The sequence below is a fragment of the Triticum urartu genome, chromosome 3A, assembly GCF_056163025.1.
Source record: "Triticum urartu cultivar PI428250 chromosome 3A, HENAU_Tu73, whole genome shotgun sequence".
Taxonomy (NCBI): domain Eukaryota; kingdom Viridiplantae; phylum Streptophyta; class Magnoliopsida; order Poales; family Poaceae; genus Triticum; species Triticum urartu.
Window position 1 is genome coordinate 451,072,259 of NC_141875.1, and position 20,244 is coordinate 451,092,502.

General features: G+C 42.4%; 1 long non-coding RNA gene across 3 annotated transcripts; it reads left to right on the forward strand.

Moving 5' to 3' along the window:
- The first annotated feature begins 2,541 nt into the window (after window positions 1-2,541).
- On the forward strand, window positions 2,542-6,197 carry LOC125544301 (uncharacterized). 3 transcript variants are annotated; one of them, XR_015619080.1, is made up of 4 exons: window positions 2,542-2,954; window positions 3,042-3,288; window positions 4,146-5,553; window positions 5,647-6,197. It is a non-coding gene; the product is annotated as an uncharacterized LOC125544301 (long non-coding RNA). The 3 variants fall into 3 exon arrangements; XR_007299374.2 differs by having other exon boundaries at window positions 2,595-2,954; window positions 4,146-4,319; window positions 5,384-6,185; XR_007299373.2 differs by having other exon boundaries at window positions 2,599-2,954; window positions 4,146-4,319; window positions 5,371-6,184.
- Window positions 6,198-20,244: the final 14,047 nt, after the last annotated feature.

The following is a 20,244-nucleotide window of genomic DNA, read 5'->3' on the forward strand; positions in this document are numbered from 1 at the left end:
CAAATTGATGAACTATTTTCATATTATTCGATGAACTGTTTTTGAAAATCGTGAACTATTTTTCTAATTCGATGAATTTTTTTAAAAATTTGATGATTTTGTTTTAAATTTGGATGAGCTTTTTCTAAATTCGATGAACTTTTTTTAAATCAATGAACTTGTTTCCAATTTGATGAACTTTTTTCAAATTTCATGAACTTGTTTCCAATTCGATGAACTTTTCTCAAATCTCGTTTTTCATATTTGATGAACTTTTTTTTCCAAGTTGATGAACTTTTTTTCAAACTCACAATCTTTTTTCTATGTTGTACTCTTTTCAAATTCATAAACTCGTTTCGAGTTTGCAATTTTTTTAGAAATATATTGAACGTTTTTTTAAGCAATAGACTTCTTTTGGATTCGTGAACTTTTTTTGATTACATGAACATTTTTTATTTTTGGTGAACTTTTTTTCAATACACGAACTTTTTTTGCATTTCGTGAACGTCATTTGAAATTTGTGAACGTCTTTTCAAATAATTGGAAAATTTAATTTTACAGTGTATCACGCAATAAATAATACGTCTTCCTTTCTGTTCTTTAAGGTTTCGCACTGTAAATATCCACGTGCAGTTTAGTTGGTCGATTGGTTAGCTCGCTGTACCAAAGGCGCTGACACGAATTCTAATCCTGGTCCGTAGGCATTTTTTGCGGGGTTTTTTTGGCGCTGCGCGCTCGTGGGCCGGCCCACCGAGACGCTTGCTGCGAGCTGCAGCAACCGGCGCCGGCAGCGCTGTATAGGAGGTCCCCGTGGTGGATCCTATTAATGGGGCGTCCAAACGTCCGGGCTTTGCTGCAGGCCCTCCGAGTTGGGCTGGCACACGTAGACGTCGCTGTTTTCTCTGTTTCTTTTATTCTCTTTCCTTTATTGTTTCTTTTCCTTTTCCGTTTTCAAATACTTGTGCTCAAATTAAAATTTAGATCTGAATTCCAGAAAACGTTATTATTCAGCATATATCACCAAAATTTTCAATGTAAATTTAACTACGGTTCAACGCATATCACAAGAATGTTCAATTTGTATTTAAAAATTAGTTAGCACTAGTAAACATGTCCGTGCGTTGCAACGGGAGAAGAAAAACTCAATGATACTCCTACCGAATAATAATGGCCTAAAACACAGATGTGATGATTTATCCAACATGAAAAAATAAATATAATTTAAGCCAAACCATCTTTGCAAATGGGTAAGAAATGTATGCATTATCTGGTTTGTAACCTCCATAGTTTTATTCCAACTTCCACTATTTCAGGTGCTATACACCCATAAAGGTGTACTAATTGTCCATACTTAATGTGAAACATATGTAGTGTGTGAGAGAAGGACCTGAGGTTCATTAGGTTAATTGTTGTGACAGATTCCCTGACCGAGAATTGAAAGATGATTATTATTTTCTAAACCTTGGAATTTTCTCTCATTGGCAATCTTTTTCGAAAGCTTAATTAAATTACATCCTCCAAGGCGAGTGGCCACATCCTCCACTACCTGAGAGGCGGTGGTTACGGCGGTGCCTCCGACTCTCAAGCCATGGTGTCCGAGGTCGAGTGCGCGGCGCGACAGCAGGCGAGGTACAACCGGCGCAATGTCGGTCGCCACCCTGCGCTTGTCAAGACGAACGTGGCGCCAGGATGGGTCAGTAATGACACAGATTTCACCGCGGCGTGGGCACTCGACCACTCCATCACCACCACAAAGACAGCCGCCAGGCGCCACCGCCATGTTAACAGCGAGCTTGCTAAAATCGGCGAGGAGTGGTCGCTTAGCGACTGCTCCGCCAACACCGGCAGGGGCAAGGCTGCCGGCAGGGGGCCGCCAGCGCCTTCAGTAGTGGCCAAGGCGACCCTTCACATCGCGCAACAGGAGGCGGAGTAGTTCCTCCGCGAGCATCAGTCACGACGACGCCGCCGCCGCCGATGGCACGTATGCCGACGGCGGTGCGGCAGGACAGGGCGGCCAAGCTTAGGAGGTGCTCATCTGATATAGGGTTTAGTGTTTTTAATATTTTTTTAGTAGAACGGTCCAAATATCGCCCTTTTATGTAAATTATATTCGAATTTGAGTGAAATCCGCTCGGCTTAATTGAATTTCGTGAAGTTGGTTCGTATTGTTGGTCGGATGTATGCGGTTAGCGTTGGATGTCGGCCTTCGGCATCTGTGTCCGCGGACTGGTCTCCCCTGTCTGCGGACGGATGCGGAAGAAATTTTGCAGGTTGTCGTTGGAGATGCCTTTATGCTCAAATCTGATCCTAATTGAATGAGTACATGCCTAGTCACCGAAATTTTTAACCTGGATGTTATCTTAGCTCCTACATGTCATATTTCACCCATATCTTATATCCTGATTTTTTTGAATTAGTTATGGTATTTGAATCAGGTGCTTTTGTTCAAATTCAAGAAAACGGCAGAACTGCAATATATTTGTTCGGTGATGATTCCCTTATTCAAAGTTCATGAAAACTTATAAATGGAGGTCATATGTCTAGTAAACATTTCATGAGCATTGGAATTTTATATCACCTATTTGTAGTTCAAATTCAAAGTTGGGGCAGATTTGAATTCGAATTCAAAAATGGGCAGTCAAATACTCTCCGAAAACTCTAGGAAACTTTATTTTGATTTTCTTTCAACTCCTCCTTTGCCACTGACCAGTGGGTCTGGATCAGTCCAGCACCGCAAGGGACACGCGCCCGCCTCCTGCCCGGCTGTCTCTTGATCTTTCTCCTCCCCCCTCCGCTACCTCACTCCTCATTCTTTTCCTCCCTCCCTGGATCCCCTCTCTCGTCAAGCTCGCCGTTGCAACGCCAGCCGCAGGGACCAGCGGGATCCGCCAGCCGTCGGTCCGGATCGACGTCCACGCCTCCGGCTCCGGCATGCACGCCTGCTAGACACCGCCGTGAACCACCTCGTTTCTCCGGTGAGTTTTTGCTCCTCGGTAGTTTCCCTAGCTCCATTGTTGCTCCTGCCATCCCATTAATGGTGATTCCCGGCGCCGGCGTGCAAGAACCTCTTGAACCAAGGCTGCCTTTCTCGGTTCCATCAGCCGCCGTTGCGACGCCGCGGCGGTCATCCTCCTCCCCGAGCAACTATAGGGACCGTGACGGGCTCTGCGTCTGGACAACGGACTCGAAGCCGCGGGTCCCTCCTACTTCTTCCTCGACCACTGACCGCCATTGACGTCGTCCGGAACTCCCTGCCATCCGTCCTCTCGCCTCCCTGATCCGTCCGACCAGGCCGCCATGAACAACAAGGTGAGGAGTCGTCTCTGCCTGCTGCTGGCTGCTTGCTGCTATTGTTCGCTACTGGCTTGCTTTGCTGTTTGCTGTTGTTGCCGCTGCTGGCTCCTTGCTTTGCGGCTTGCTGCTGCTGGTTGTTTTGTTTGCCGCTGCTGCTTGCCTTCGTGGCTTGCTGCTGCTGGCCTTGAGCTGCGGGTAGATGAGAGAAAGAAAGAAAGTTCTACTATACGTCTGTGCAGGGAGATGGCCGGATTTAGATTCACCTCTGTACAGAGAGATGATCATGTTTCAGTACAGTTTAATTCACTTGCTCCTCACAGTTTCAGAATAAGGCTAGTCTTCCCTGTGCATAGAAGTTTCAGAAAAATGCTCAACCTGCTGAAGTTGTAAAATCCATAAAAAATCATTCCAGAGCACTGGTATGGAGTTGGATGATTGAAATTGTATTGTAGCAATAGAAAACGTGAACATACTTACCCCTTAAGTTACAGCCGTGGCCCACTTGTAGGTCTGGCCCCACATAACATCTGTCCCTCCCTTTTCAAACAGCTAGCCGTCGAGTTGCACTGAGGGAAATTGTTTGATGAAAAGTATTTTTTGTTAAATTGTACCATATTCCGTACTTTCTGTAGTACTTTGGATAGCTAAAACTTAATGTTCGAAGGCATTTCTCAATTTATGCCTTTCTGGTATCATTTTACCAATGTAAATGAAGAAGAAACTCAACACATCTTGCCTGCCATTTGCATGATTACCAAATGAATGTGCTTTATCTTGGCAAAAAAATAATGCTTATACCAATTATTTTGACCAGTTTTTTTCACAATATCTTGTTTTCCTTACAAGTATTTATTTTATTTATCATATTGCAGGACATTCATGAGGGTTTGAATTTTTCTGCTGCTGATGATGAATCCTCCTTTGGAATCTTTTAAATAAAGTTTTCAAAAGATGGCCGTGAACTTGTTGTTGGAAACAGCAATGAGTCAATATGTATTTATGATCTTGGAGGAAACAAAGTGACAGAGCGAATTCATGCTCATGTGGTATGAAAGTCAAATGCACTCTTTCTTTTGTTGCTTCCATAACCTGTCCTTACAATGTACACAACACTGTTTGGTGATAGACATATCTTCTTAGGTCATATTCGGATGTACTTCTAAAATCATTTCAAGTATCTAATGTGAGCATTGGTACTGTTTGCATGCAAAGAAAATTAAAGAAAGGAGTTTGTTTGTAAGATTTTAGTCTGCTGCCAATAGAAATGCACTTACATTATTAGTAAAACAAAAGCACTTACATTGCATATTCTACACGCTTTTGTACTACATCCTCTAATGGTTCGTTATGACTGAAGTAATCATCCACATAGGCATAGCAGATTGAAGTAATGAACCACAGAACGCAATAGTTCTTGGTGGTGCTTTAAGCATAGCAGTTTGGATAGATACTCATAGCATGCTAGAAGTTGTGTCTTGTAGATTACGAAACTGAAATAAAATTCGTCTTTGTAGGAGTCTCACAGTGTAGTGTAGTATCACAGAAACACCTAATGCCTCTAAGAGGTATTTCCAAACCAGAAGCAAAAAGGAAAATCTCAAACAGTTTGTGGCGTGCCAACACTATTCAAGGTGTTTGGCTTTTGTTCTTGAAAAAAAGGTGTTTGGCTTTCTGCATAACTGCAGAGTGATGGTATATGATGAAAGGAAACACTGTAAATGTTAGAACCACTAAGTCTGAAGTAGATTAGATGACAAGTAAATATATAAATATCAGTAAAACGAATCACTACATCAGCTGAAGCAGCAGCTGTGTTGGTAGTCTGTGAAGGCTGGAAGTTGTCTCATTCGGGCCTGCAGTATTTGGCCTACGGATACATGAATAGATGTTTATGCAATTTGTTAGATATTGTAAAAATTCACGACTTGCAGTATTTGTCATCTGTATTTAGTTTATTCCTCTTCCTCACGCTGAACTTGGAGCCAAAGACCTCATGTCCTGCCGTAGCTGGCCCCCTCTGCTGCATCAAGCATCCACCATGGGAGATTGATTCCTTAATTAATCTGAAAAGAGTTGCTTGTGTTGATGTACTATTAGAACTTCATAACAGAGGAGATTGGAAGATGGAGAGAAAGGGACAAGGGAGAGGCGGCCCTCAGCCACGGCCGCCCACGCCCAGCCTCGATCCCCTCCGGATCGGGATCGGGAGAGCCAGCGCTCGATCCCTGCCTCGCCTCGCCACCTCGACGTCGGCGAGCCCTGCCAGAACCAGCTTCACAGGCGCCACCCTTCCTTCCTCTCCTTCCTCTCGTTTTCCCCTTCCTCCATCCCGTGCTCTCTCTTATCTATCTCTCTCTCTCTCTGTTCGAACAGGAGATACCCAGCCGCCCCAGCTAGGCCCAGTCGAGCCACGTTAACCTTCAGTTGAGATGGACGGCGGCGCAGAGGGGACGGCGAGGTCGCCGGCAAGTACAACGACGACCGATTGGCGGAGGCTCTGGTCGAGCGGCGAGCCCTCCCGGGCGGCGCACAGCGAGGAGCTCGGGCGCGCGGAGGAGAGGAGGATCTGAGGCTTAACGGTGGTGCAGGGTTCTGCGCTCGCCAGCGTCGGCCGGCGCGGCACCGGATGAGCGTCGGGGTGGGCGCCTCCTTGCGGCTGGAATCGGGAGGCGAGGGAGAGAGAGGAGAGCCCGTCCTGGTCCGCGGGTTGAGTATAGGGATTTATTTGCAAAGTTGTCGAACGAAACGTTTTTTCACTTAAAAAAGGAGGTGCGGGTTGAATACGAAAAACTATAGGGACTTTTCTGCAAAAACGGCGGCGACGTACGACCAGACGCTATATGTGCTTTATTAGTAGGTAAAGATATATTATAAAAATGTTAAATATATATTAAAAACTGTTCACCGTGTATTTAAATATTGTTCAGTGTATATCAAAACATGTTAATTTTTTATTTTTATATGGCTCAACTAGTAAAAAAAAGGTTAATGTATATTCATAAAAATTCATCATATATATATAAATTCAATAAATGTTTGGAATTTCAAATAAATCACCATTTCAATAATTCCCTAGGTTTAAAATTTGTTCAAATTTCAAAATTTATTCATAATTTTCAAACATTATTCAAATATTTTAAGGAAAATCGTTCACATTTTTTCCAAGAATTGTTCAAAATTTTGGAGAGAAAAAAACAGATCTATCAATGTACATGTACTTTAACATTGGTGCTGCAATTAGGCCGTACTCAGGTGCGCTCCAGTGGTTGGCGTCGCTGCTACTCAGCATAAGGTCGGGGTGGTCGACTCGTACGCTTTGGTTTGAAATCACTAGAGGAGTACTTCTTGCAAAGATCACTCTCATCTTCTTAGGTTACTACAAGTGGTGCACATGCGTCATTTGTTTTTAACCGGAGAGTTTTCATTTTTTCCGTAGATTCATTTATTCAAAATGTTTTATCTCTTAAACCGTGCGTCTAAATGTTAAACCATTTTCACCGTTGGATTACTCGTGTCGAAACCTTCAAAACTAGATAATATGTTGATAGGTTTTGAGAAACTTTTTTTCTCACGAGAAAACCGGGCAAAAAAAGGACGAAAATACCGAACCGCGAGCATGTCTTTTCCTTTCCGAGAGGCACGACCTTACCTCTCACGGAAGCAAATCCATGCCTTTCGTGGAAGTAAACCGTGCCTCTTATGGAAGGGAAGAGACATTTTTTTCCGTTTTTGAGAGGCACGGCCGTGCATCTTGCAGAAGCAAAATCATGCCTCTCGCGGAAGTAAAACCATGCCTCTCACAAAAGGAAAAAAAAGATAAAACACGTTTTTTTCACTTTCGAGAAGCAAAACCGTGCCTCTCGCGAAAACAAAATCATGCCTCTCACGGAAGGAAAGAAAACACGTTTTTTTCATTTCCGAGAGACCCCGTCGTGTCTCTCGCCGAAGCAAAAAGACGTGTGTTTTTTCGCTTTCGAGAGGCACGGCCGTGCTTCTTTGCGAAAGCAAATTCATGCCTCTTGCGAAAGAGAAAAACATGTTTTTCGCGTAATTTTTTTATTTTTATTTTTGTTGAAAAGCTAAGAAAGATCGGTGAAAAAACAAAAAGCCAAAAATTTGGAAAAAAAATCATCTAAAATGCCAAAAACACTTGCGGAAAAATACAAAAAAATCTGAAGAAAGCACCAGAGTGCGACACATGGCGGCGGATGAAAGCGTGACACGCTGTCAGGCCACCCGAGACTTCTCAATTAGTTGCTTTCGTTTTTATTATACGTCTTATTGTTTCTTTCGTTTGGTTATGAGCCGGGCCGTTTGCGCGAGCTTTCATCAAACGCTCGACTGTTGACTCCCGCGAGCGTCCAATAAGAGCTCTTCAAAAATGTCCTTAACCGGCACTTACGGTGCTGGTTAAGGGATTGTTGGCTTTGTCCCTCTTATAACGAGACTGTTGACATTGTGTTTTTTTAGAAATGAAGGAGGACCTTTGGCCACATGCAGTCATTTTATTAATTATTCACATAAAACTTTATAAAGTCATATAGTAGTAAGATTAAAGCTACCATTTATGCAACATCTGTCGCTACTCCTATCTAGTTGATGTAGGGATGTTGATAGTCTGGGCCTAATACCAAACAGACCTCGTAGCCAAACCTAACATTTAAGACCTGAGATCCCAAGCAGGACGCCTGCCGGGTATGAGGCACCCACCAGTCGGACGCACTCCTCAACCAGTTCGCCTGCCGGGTACGAGGCCACCGCAGCCATCTGCCACCAATCCATCTTTAGTGATGTACTGTTGGATCTACCTTGCCCGCTCTAACTGCCGTCGACGCCACCACGGCGCCAGACAACGCCACCATCCTGTGCTCGTCCATCATCACATGCCCACCGATAAGACCCCGCTGCTTCATGCCGCCGAGACCCGCCGTCGTCGACGTGAGAGAAGGCACGTCACACCACCTCACGCCTCTTCCATCCGGCGATGCTCCACAAACGATGCCCCCAATAGGGAACACGACACCGCAACGCCGCCATCATCCGATCCGGAGATCTTAGGATTTCTCCCGGAGCGGCACAAGCAGGTTGACGATAGTTACTTGACGATGCCTTCATCAAGGTAATGACGTTGACACCGCCGTCGCCCCCCATGACCAGAGTCGGCTCGGTTTTCACCGGTGACCATGTCTCCCCAACTCGCCGCCAGTGCTAATAGTGGGATCCAAGATCCGTCACTATCAGTCTGGCCAGCCGCCTTCGGTGGAGAAGGCAACAACCGCCACCATGCCCGGGCCAAGATACCCGGACGTCCTCGTGCCGCGAAGATTACCCAGGGGGGATCTCCTCTTGCCGTTGTCGAGACGAGGCGCAGCTGTTGGAGATATGCCCTAGAGGCAATCATGTATGATGATATTTCCTATGTGTTTATGAATAAAGATAGTCCTTGGACATTATCAATGATGTGTATCAGTAAGTACGTGACTTGTTTGTGGTACTATGCATTGTATGATGACTGTCCTAAAAGGTCCCTAGTCGAAAGGATTGTGTGGACGCGCAGCCGACTAGACTAGCATATGACACGGTCGATGGCTTGGTCTCACTAGCCATGGAGCATTGGATGCTAACCGGATAATATGGACTTGGAAGGATCTGGTCGGATTCGACGTAGTCGGATCCGAGTTGAGATAAGGTCCGAGTCGGACAGACCCAACTATGAGACGCAGCGATATGTCATCTGTGAGTCTCTAGTACAACATACGTTCTATGTCCTAAGACCTGCGCTGGCGCATGTACTCGGGATGGTGACAGACTTGCTTTGGGCCAACCAAACGCTATTCCGTGACTGGGTAGTTACAAAGGTAGGTTTCGGGCTTGTCCAGACCCATGCTGCGAGATATGGCCGAGCAAGATGGGATTTGCCCCTCCGATCAGGAGAGACATACTCTGGACCCCTCGTGTGATCCGAACAGGATAAGCATGGCCATGCGACAAGAATTATGAGAGAATCTGGTTTGTGGTCGGCATCACTGGAACGAGAAAGAAGTCGGGCTAGAACAAGGATGACAAACTCGCCTTGAGCCCGACAACATATATTGTGTGGCAAAAGGAATGGAAGTATGATGTACAGGTTCGCCTAACCAGCTTCATAGTCTGCTTGGTGTTCGACATGCCTTGCTAGGGGCGGTTGCCAACCGTGCAGTTCGGAGGTGATCCGAACTGCGGCCAAGCCGGCTTGAACCTAAGGGGTCGCGCGCTTAAGGGAAGGAACCTATGAGGTCGGATCCGAGGACAGTGGTCGGATGTGATCCGAGCTGTATTCGGATTGTGGCCGAGTAGACCTATGGGCTTTAGGGTCCGTGCGAGGCCCAAGTGTTGAGCCCGCGACGGACGCCTATATAAAGTGGGGGTGCGGCACAATCATGTTGATCGCTTCGGCGTTGTCACTAGGGTTTGCATGTGTTGCGAATAGACACCTCCACTCGCCACCGGTTGTGTGATCGGACCTAGCAGTCCGCCGCACGACGTTCCTCCTGCACGCACGGATACCATTAGAGGCGGTGCACTTGCGCCGCTCCGGCGAACCTGTACGTGGGAACCGACGACCGGCTATTCGAGGGAGATCGGACGAGGAGGAGACGGTCCACGTGGACGCGCTGCCCCAACTCTTCTTTCACTGCACGGCACTACGCATCTACTGGTAACGATCTGTGATCCATCTCCTGTAGCATGTTCTTGGTTGTTCTACGCATAGGAAAATTTTAATTTGCAGTCGACGCACCCTACCGTAGACCCCAACAGCAACCTGAGTGGATCTTAATCTAAACCCCTCGGGCCCAGATCAGATCTCATCACAGCCAAATCTCATCCGTCAAACGGCCGCCGGAGATCTCCTGGTCACCGCCAACCCGTTGCGCACTGTCGTTTGAGGAGGAAGAAGATGGACGCCGCTGCCCCCACGAGTTAGCACCGGCTGACATGGGTGCGTTCGGTTCAAAAAGTTTAAAAGCATTCATCCTGCATTTGAAAAATGTATGCACTATAAAAAATATTCGTGCCATTTTCAAAAGAGGCTCGTATCATCCAGAAAGTGTTTTTGACATTAAAAATATGGTCACGTGTTTCACAAAATTGTTTCTAGTATTTTCATAAGAAGTATGTACAATGTAAAAAATGTTAGCATAATTTTAGAAAATAATTTTTACCTTTCAAGAAAATGTCCGTGGCATTTCAAAAAGGGTCAGACATTTCAAAATATTTTCAGGGCATTTATTTAATATGATTTTACAATGAAAAATTTTGTCTGCATAAATTTGAAAATGATGCAGAGCACTCAAAAAAAATGTGAATATGTGCGGGACATATTTTATAATGTAAAAAGATGTTCGTCATATCTGAGAAATGTTCAACGTGTATCAAATTTGTTACGCGTTTATACAAAAAAAGTTGGACACGCATTGAATAATTTAACCCGTATTTGTAAATAAAAGGAAACAAAAGGAAATGCCGAAAGAAAAAAAAAGACCTGAAATAACCAAGAAAACCGATAATAACACATATAAATAAATAATAAAGAAGGAAGACCAAACAGGGTGTTGTTAAAACCGGTCCGAACCGGTTCCTGGAACCTTCCCAAAATCGCTCGAGGGGCTACGGTGTTGTGTCGGCCTATTTAGTGGGGTGCTAGAGGCAATGTAGGGCTACATCTGACAATAAAGTGAAATATAGCCCCCGCTTCTTCCTCGCTCGACGCGGCATTTCCCCTAATTGTTATGTCTCACTTATTGCTAGATAGACGGATCGTGTGGCCATCCCAACATGTGGTTTTAGGAAGTGCAACAGTGGTTTTACAAACCTTTCGGCTGTTTAATTAATTTTAAGCTTTTAATGTGTTTTGGTCTACTTTTTGGTTTTTCTATTTCTTGTTTTTCCTGTTCGTCTTTTGTTTTTATTGTCTTTTATGGTTTTTCTTCACCTTTCTGTATCTACTATCTTTCGTTTTTCCTTTTCTCGTTTGTTATTTCTTTTTCATTTGTTGCTTTTCTTTTCATAAATACATGTTGATATTTTTCAACTATGAAATGATGGACGCTTTTTTATACTTCATGAACATTTAGTTAGAATTGTGTGAATAATTTTTGCATTTTCATGACAAGTGAATATTATTGAATTATCAAGCTTTTTTAATGCTAACATATGCTTTTTAAAAATTACACTAATACATTTTTAATGATGTGAATATGTTTTTTACATGTCATGAATAAATTTAAATCGGTGAATATGTTTTAAATATCATGAATATTATTTTTAATGGTAGGAAGATGATTAAATTTCTTGAATATTTTACATGTCATGAGTCACCGGGCCGGCCTACCAGCGCAATCGCTTGCTGTCATCATGCGTCACTGTAGGTTCGCTCGACCGCTCCTTTTTTTCCTTAGGTTTTTCTTTGTTCTTAATGGGTTTCCTTGGTTTCTAATTTTTTTTCGTTTGTTATACTTGTTTTTCTTGGGTTTTCACTGGTTTTGTTCGGTTTTCTCTTTCTTCGTTATACTTTTTTTTATTAATTTCTTTGTTTTACATTTTTCTTTTTGTTCTTTGTCGGTTTTATTCGCTTTCTTTTTAACACATGATTACTTTTTTTAGTACATGAAGTACAGTTTTAGCGCACACGTGAATAGTTTTTTGATACACTTTGTACATTATCAAATACATGATGTGCATTTTTAATACATGTTTTGAACACTCTTTTGAATACATGGTAACATTTTTTAAATGCACGTTGTAATTTTTTAATGGTAATAAAAAAATCCATAAAACTAAACAACATTTCTACATTGTTTAGAAATTTTTAAAAGTTCATGGACATTTTGTGGAAACATGTGAATATTTCTTTAAAAAGTCCCATACATTTCTTCAATGGTAATAAATATGTTTTAACCTACGGGAACATTATTTTACATTGTATAAACATTTAAACCCACAAATAATTTTTAATCACTGGAAATTTTTATTTAAAAGGTCACATATTTTTTTAATGGTACTAAAAATTTCTTACATTATGTAAACATTTTTCACATTGTATACACTTTTTTGCAAATGTCACAAACACATTTTTGAAAGTTGTGAACATATTGTTTAATGTAACATACATTTTTTCTGAATTACACAAACATTTTGACATTGTATAAACATTATTTTAAATATCACGTACATTTTTGAACGTGTGAAATTTTTTTAATGTCACAACTTTTTTTGGTATGCATGATTTATGTTTTTATACACATTTCACTTTTTCAAATGCATGTATATATTAGATTTTTTGAAATATAAGCAATGGTAAAAAAAGTAAAGAAAAAAATGAAAACAAATATGTGAGAAAATACATAGGTGACATCAACATAACGCAGCCTCATGGTTACTGGGCCGGCCCAGAAACCACTTATAGGTGACATCATACTGGCACGAACATAATGCACGTATACTTTGTATTTGTTCGCGCATTTGACCGCACATGTACAAATACCACGTCAATTGAGTCAATATAGTACATCTAGTTTTCCAGATCATGTTTGAAACAACTTCAAAAGCTCAAATGTATCATTTAAATAAGAATTATGCTTTAATTTATTTTTCTTCCCTTTGCGGATCATTCGTAAAATATCGTCAGGGCAAATACAAACGCAGTACGAATATAATCATTTGTAGACAGTTCGAAAAAATATCTCAAATAGTTCACTCATCTTCCAGGCTGCAGTTAGTCTTTGCACCAATGGCGAAACGAGTCATTTATTACATATCAAGATGGAAGCTAACATGAAGAACATGGGAATGTATCTGGTGCACCGGGGCAAATGGTGCTACCAGTGCACCGGACTCCGTTGCATACTAAAAAAATGTTAAAAAACCGAAAAAATTAGTGTATTGACACAACATCAGTGTAAGTTGTCACAAAAAATTGAATCAAAATTCAAAACATTGCTCAAGATAACAAAATGACAAATTTGACATCAATGTGCTAATGGGCCAAAACTGAAGCCCAACCTGTGTTATGTACTATTCAGTGTCAAATTTATGATTTTTGTATCTCGAGCAATGTTTCAAATTTTGGTTTGAATTTTTATGACAACATACATTGATGTTGTGCCAATGCACTAAAATTTTTACGGATTTTTTTGAACATTTTTGAATGTGTAACAGGGGATCGGTGCACCGGTAGCACCAATTGCCCTGGTGCACCAGATACATTCCCTGAAGAACATAGCTACGTCAATGGAACCCACAAGAGCTTGCTCACTCCGATGCCAAAACGACATCGCTGCCAGAAGCCTGAATCTAAGGCCCAACTTCACCACCATGCTTGATCAAAGCATTTTCGACTGTAATCGCCAGGTCGCAGTCCAACTTCAAGAGCAAATGGAGTGTCGTGATCACCATGCCTAGCAGCCTTTTCTGGAACATGTCCACGAACTTACCAGTTGCCTCCTCTGTGATCCATTGGCCCTCGTCAACTATACCGATGAGCTGACAGGGTAACCTTTTAGCCATCTACGCAACCGGTATCACCCTTCTCTTGGCTCGAAGTCATGGGTTGGAGGGGTTGAGGTTGAAGCTAGTGATTCTAGTAAGAGTCTTTCTTCTTGCTGCCAGAAGTTGTGGGGCATGGAGCTTAGCGCGGCTAGGTGGAGCGGCTGACGAGGAACAAAGAGTGGTGTGAGAGGAGTTGTTTTTGTCGAGGCAGTGTGGGAGGAGCTAGTTTTGTCGAGCTGAAAGGCAGACTCAACATCGATGGAGTTGATTGGTGAAGTGGGCGGAAGTCACCATTGGATGCCCCCTTCCGAGAAGATCAAAATAGATATAAAGATGGTCCAAAACGAAGGTCGGATGCAAAAGTTATAGTCGAAACAGTGCATAAAAAATTGGATGACTAGACTGTCTAGAATTTGAACCAGACTGTCCGGTCCGGACCGAGAAAAACGTCAAAACCTCCTGTTGTGACCGGACAGACTAGTCCGGTCGAGCGTATAGTCCGGTCCAAACCGAAATCACGCATCTCCACGAATATAATGATTGCGGGGCGATTAGGACATGAAGATGGCCTCGAATCGAAAAATATTCAACATGAAAGTTTCTTATCTTGTCGAAACGGTTAAATTTTCTTTTGGGCTCGTCTCCATCTGAGGTAGTTTATGTCCTATGAGTCCCAAAAATCGAACTGTTGTCTCAGACTTACTTAAATCCGAGTTTGGTAAATTTTGGAAGGATTTGGATGGGATTTGGAGTCTTTTCTTGTACAGAGAGTCTAGCTGCCTTATAAATAGATGAGAGGTGATGGCCAATTGAACAACATACAATTGAACAAATCAATCTACCACTTTTACCTTTATTTTTTCTTCTCCCTTCTTCTTCTTCTTCATCGTTCTTTGTTCATTCTTCGTGTTGAAGGGAAGCGATCAACAAGGCCCTAGGGGCAATCAGGTCGTCCTAGGGTAGCCCATAGCCACCGCGTGCCCTGACGGGGTCCCACCCGGGCGTGTGGGGTTTCGGGTCTACAAAGCGCCCGCGGGAAATGCTTGCGTACCGCACTTCAGGTCGAGTCTGCTTAGACGTGAGCTGTGTGATAACCCACAAGTATACGGGATCACAACAGTTTTCGAGGGTAAAGTATTCAACCCAAATTAATTGATTCGACACAAGGGGAGCCAAAGAATACTCTGAAGTATTAGCAGCTGAGTTGTCAATTCAACCACACCTGGAAACTTAATATCTGCAGCAAAGTGTTTAGTAGCAAAGTAATATGATAGTAGCGGTAACGGTAGCAAAAGGTAATAGTAGTAAAAGTAATGTTTTTGGTATTTTGTAGTGATGATAGCAATAGCAACAGGAAAGTAAATAAGCGAAGAACAATATGTGGAAAGCTCGTAGGCAATGGATCAATTATGGAGAATTATGCCGGATGCGGTTCATCATGTAATAGTCAACTAGCTCCAGTTCATTGATGTAATGTAGGCATGTATTCCGAATATAGTCATACGTGCTTATGGAAAAGAACTTGCATGACATCTTTTGTCCTACCCTCCCGTGGCAGCGGGGTCCTTACGGAAACTAAGGGATATTAAGGTCTCCTTTTAATAGAGTACCGGAACAAAGCATTAACACATAGTGAATACATGAACTCCTCAAACTACGGTCATCACCGGTGAGTATCCCGATTATTGTCACTTCGGGGTTAACGGATCATAACACAAAATAGGTGACTATAGACTTGCAAGATAGATCAAGAACTCTCATATATTGATGAAAACATAATAGGTTCAGACCTGAAATCATGGCACTCGGTCCCTAGTGACAAGCATTAAGCATAGCAAAGTCATAGCAACATCAATCTCAGAACATAGTGGACACTAGGGATCAAACCCTAACAAAACTAACTCAATTACATGATAGATCCCATCCAACCCATCAATGTCCAGCAAGCCTACGATGGAATTACTCACGCACGGCGGTGAGCATCATGAAATTGGTGATGGAGGATGGTTGATGATGACGATGGCGACGGATTCCCCTCTCCGGAGCCCCGAACGGACTCTAGATCAGCCCTCCCGAGAGGCTTTAGGGCTTGGCGGGGGCTCCGTATCGTAAAACGCGATGAATTCTTCTCTCTGTTTTTTTCTCCCCGAAACACAATATATAGAGTTGGAGTTGGAGTCGGAGGAGCTCCAGGGGGCCCACGAGGTAGGGGGGCGCGCCCCCACCCTCGTGGACAGGTGGTGGGCCTCCTGGCCTTCATCTTTTGCAGGTATTTTTTATATTTTCCAAAAAGTTGCTCTGTGAAGTTTCAGGTCATTCCGAGAACGTTTGTTTCTGCACATAAATAACACCATGGTAATTCTGCTGAAAACAGCGTCAGTCCGGATTAGTTCCATTCAAATCATGCAAGTTAGAGTCCAAAACAAGGGTAAAAGTGTTTGGAAAAGTAGATACGACAGAGACGTATCAACTCCCCCAAGCTTAAACCTTTGCTTGTCCTCAAGCAATTCAATTGACAAACTGAAAGTGATAAAGAAAAACTTTTATAAACTCTGTTTGCTCTTATTGTTGTAAATATGTAAATCTAGCATTCAAGTTTTCAGCAAAGATTATAACTAACCACATTCGCAATAACGCTCAGGTCTCAAGTTTACTCATATCAATAGCATAATCAACCAGCGAGCAATAATAATAAAATCTCGGATGACAACACTTTCTCAAAACAATCATAATATGATATAACAAGATGGTATCTCGCTAACCCTTTCTAAGACTGCAAAACATAAATGCAGAGCACCTTTAAAGACCAAGGACTGACTAGACATTGTAATTCATGGTAAAAGAGATCCAGTCAAGTCATACTCAATGTAAACTAACAGTAATGAATGCAAATGACAGCGGTGCTCTCCAACTGGTGCTTTTTAATAAGAAGATGATGACTCAGCATAAAAGTAAATAGATAAGCCCTTCGCAGAGGGAAGCAGGGATTTGTAGAGGTGCTAGAGCTCGGTTTTGAAATAGAGATGAATAATATCTTGAGCGGTATACTTTCATTGTCAACATAACAACCAAGAGATGGCGATATCTTCCATGCTACACACATTATAGGCGGTTCCCAAACAGAATGGTAAAGTTTATACTCCCCCTTCCACCAACAAGCATCAATCCATGGCTTGCTCGAAACAATGAGTGCCTCCAACTAACAAGAGTCCCAGGGGAAGTTTTGTTTGCAATTATTTTGATTTAGTTTGCATAAAGCATGGGACTGGGCATCCCGGTGACCAGCCACTTTCTCGTGAGTGAGGAGCGGAGTCCACTCCTCTTGAGAATAACCCGCCTAACATGGAAGATACAGACAACCCTAGTTGATACATGAGCTATTCGAGCATACAAAATAGGATATTTATTTGAAGGTTTAGATTTTGGCACATACAAATTTACTTGGAACGGCATGTAGATACCGTATATGGGTAGGTATAGTGGACTCATATGGAATAACTTTGGGGTTTAAGGGATTGGATGCACAAGCAGTATTCCCGCTTAGTACAGGTGAAGGCTAGCAAAAGACTGGGAAGCGACCAGCTAGAGAGCGACAATAGTCATGAACATGCATTAAAATTAATCAACACCGAATGCAAGCATGAGTAGGATATAATCCACCATGAACATAAATATCGTGAAGGCTATGTTGATTTTGTTTCAACTACATGCGTGAACATGCGCCAAGTCAAGTCACTTAAATCATTCAGAGGAGGATACCACCCTATCATACCACATCACAACCATTTTAATAGCATGTTGGCACGCAAGGTAAACCATTATAACTCATAGCTAATCAAGCATGGCACAAGAAACTATGATCTCTAGTTGTCATTGCAAACATGTTTATTCATAATAGGCCGAATCAGGAACGATGAACTAATCATATTTACAAAAACAAAAGAGGTCGAGTTCATACCAGCTTTTCTCATCTCAGTCAGTCCATCATATATCGTCATAATTGCCTTTCACTTGCACGACCGAACGATGTGAATAATAATAATAGTGCACGTGCATTGGACTAAGCTGGAATCTGCAAGCATTCAATAAACAGGAAAAGACAAGGCAATATGGGCTCTTTTGTCAGATCAACAATAATGTATATAAGAGCCACTTCAACAATTTAATTATGGTCTTCTCCTATCGACCCCCAAAGGAAAGAAAAGAAATAAAACTATTTACACGCGAAAGCTCCCAACAAGCAAAAGAAGAACAGGAAATTTTTTTGGTTTTTCTTAAGGTTTATTAAACACACAAGAAGAAAGCATAAAAAGGAAATAAACTAGCATGGATGATACAAATGAAAAAGTATGAGCACCGACATCTAGCAATGAGTGTGTGAACATAAATGTAATGTCGGTGGGAAATACGTACTCCCCCAAGCTTAGGCGTTTGGCCTAAGTTGGTCTATGGCCACGGCTGGCCTGGCGGATATCCATAATAATAGTTGGGGTCATACTGAGAAGAAGAAGAAGAAGACTCCGATTGCCACTGGCTGGCGATCATCTCCGGATCCCACTGGTAATTAGACTGTCGTGAAGGATCAACTTGTGGTTCCGGCTCTGGCTCCATGGCTGGTGCAGGGTTCCGGTAGGCGTGAATAGCCTTCAACGGAACAAGGTACTAGCCTGCAGATAAATCAAACAAAGAAGGAGCAGGCAGAGTAATAGTCTCAGGATGATGTTTATCAAAGAACAATTTGTATTTAAGCTCTCCTTCCCTATTCTTAACAATAAAATCATGTGCCACCATACTTTTATAATCTAAATAAACACGAGGCAGCACCTTTTCTTCCTTCTCATAATGCCTAATAGGTATGTTAAAATGTGCAGCTAGGCGTGAAGCATAGATGCCTCCAAAGATGGGGCCTTTGGTGCGGTTCAGACTTAACCGTTTAGCAATAATGCCGCCCATACTAACAGAGTTATCACTGTATAAACCGTGGAGCAAAATAATAATATCAGGGATACTAAGGTTTCCACAGTTTCCGCGACCAATTAAACAACGACTAGCAAATAATGCAAAATAGCGTAAAATAGGGAAATGTATGCTAGTGATTCGTGCATCGAAAACCTTCCTTGTTTCCCCTACAGTGATAGTATCAATAAACCCATCCACATCCTCGCGATGTGGTTCCTCTATCTTGCCCTCGAAAGGGACCAAATAAACCCGAAAAAATCATAAAGTGACATCTCCTTATGCTCATCATATAAATAAAACTCCACCGTAGGTGGTGAGCTCCTAGAATGGAAATGAAAGTTTTGCACAAAGATATTTGTGAGTAAGAGATACTGATCGCATTGGTCGTGGAGGAAAGCGGCGAGGCCTGCATTCTTAGTCAATTCATGAAAATCTTCATAAATCCCGGCTGCTCTCAAGAAATCATTGGAAGGCCATTCACACACCCGAACCTCCGCGGTGCGAGGCAGATTATACTTGGGCTTCGGTGCCTTTTCCTTCGAGCTTCGGCTCGATGAGCCCCTCAAAAGTCTCTTCATCATTTTCTGAAAAATTCTGAAATTTTTAGTATCTTCAAACTAAAAGTAAACCAAACTCAATAATATTGGTAGCAACTACTCCTACAAGTGCCTAGGGCCTATATCATGCATCAAAACTACTTTTGACCATATAAATTTGACATGCAAGCTCAAGAACAGGGTCACCTAAGCAGAAAAAATTTGCAATGAATAAAGCACTAGAACAAAAACTAATTGGACCAATGGAGGAGTCACATATCAAGGAACAATCTCCCCAAGCACTTTTGTGAGAGGTGCTTTGAGCAAGGAGATCGAAAATGGCAGCAAAATGAGCTTGGACTCGGGTTTGAGCTGGATATTCGTGTTTGGGGGAGGAAGAAGGAGTGTGTGGGTGAAAGGATAAGTGGAGGAGGGCCACCGTGGGCCCACAAGGCAGGGGGTGCGCCCATGGGGCAGGGCGTGCCCTCCACCCTCGTGGGCAGGTGGTTGACCCACCTGCTATGTTCTCAGTGCCAAATATTCTCAAATATTCTAGAAAAAACATATTTAGATTTCAGGGCATTTGGAGAACTTTAATTTTTGGGGTATTTTTATATTGCACGGATAATCAGATAACAGACAGAAAAATATCTATTTTTATTTTATTTAATATAAATAATAGAAAGTAAAAGTGGGGTACAGAAGGTTGTGCCTTCTAGTTTCATCCATCTCATGATCATCAAAAGGAATCCACTAACAAGGTTGATCAAGTCTTGTTAACGAACTCATTCCGAATAACATGGAACCAGAGAAATTTCGAATAACACTATGTTACCTCAACGGGGATATGCACATCCCCAATAATAAGAATATCATATTTCTTCTTGACAGTAGGAAGAGGAAATTCAAAACCTCCAAATATAATCGATGGAATTTTTCCAATAGAATT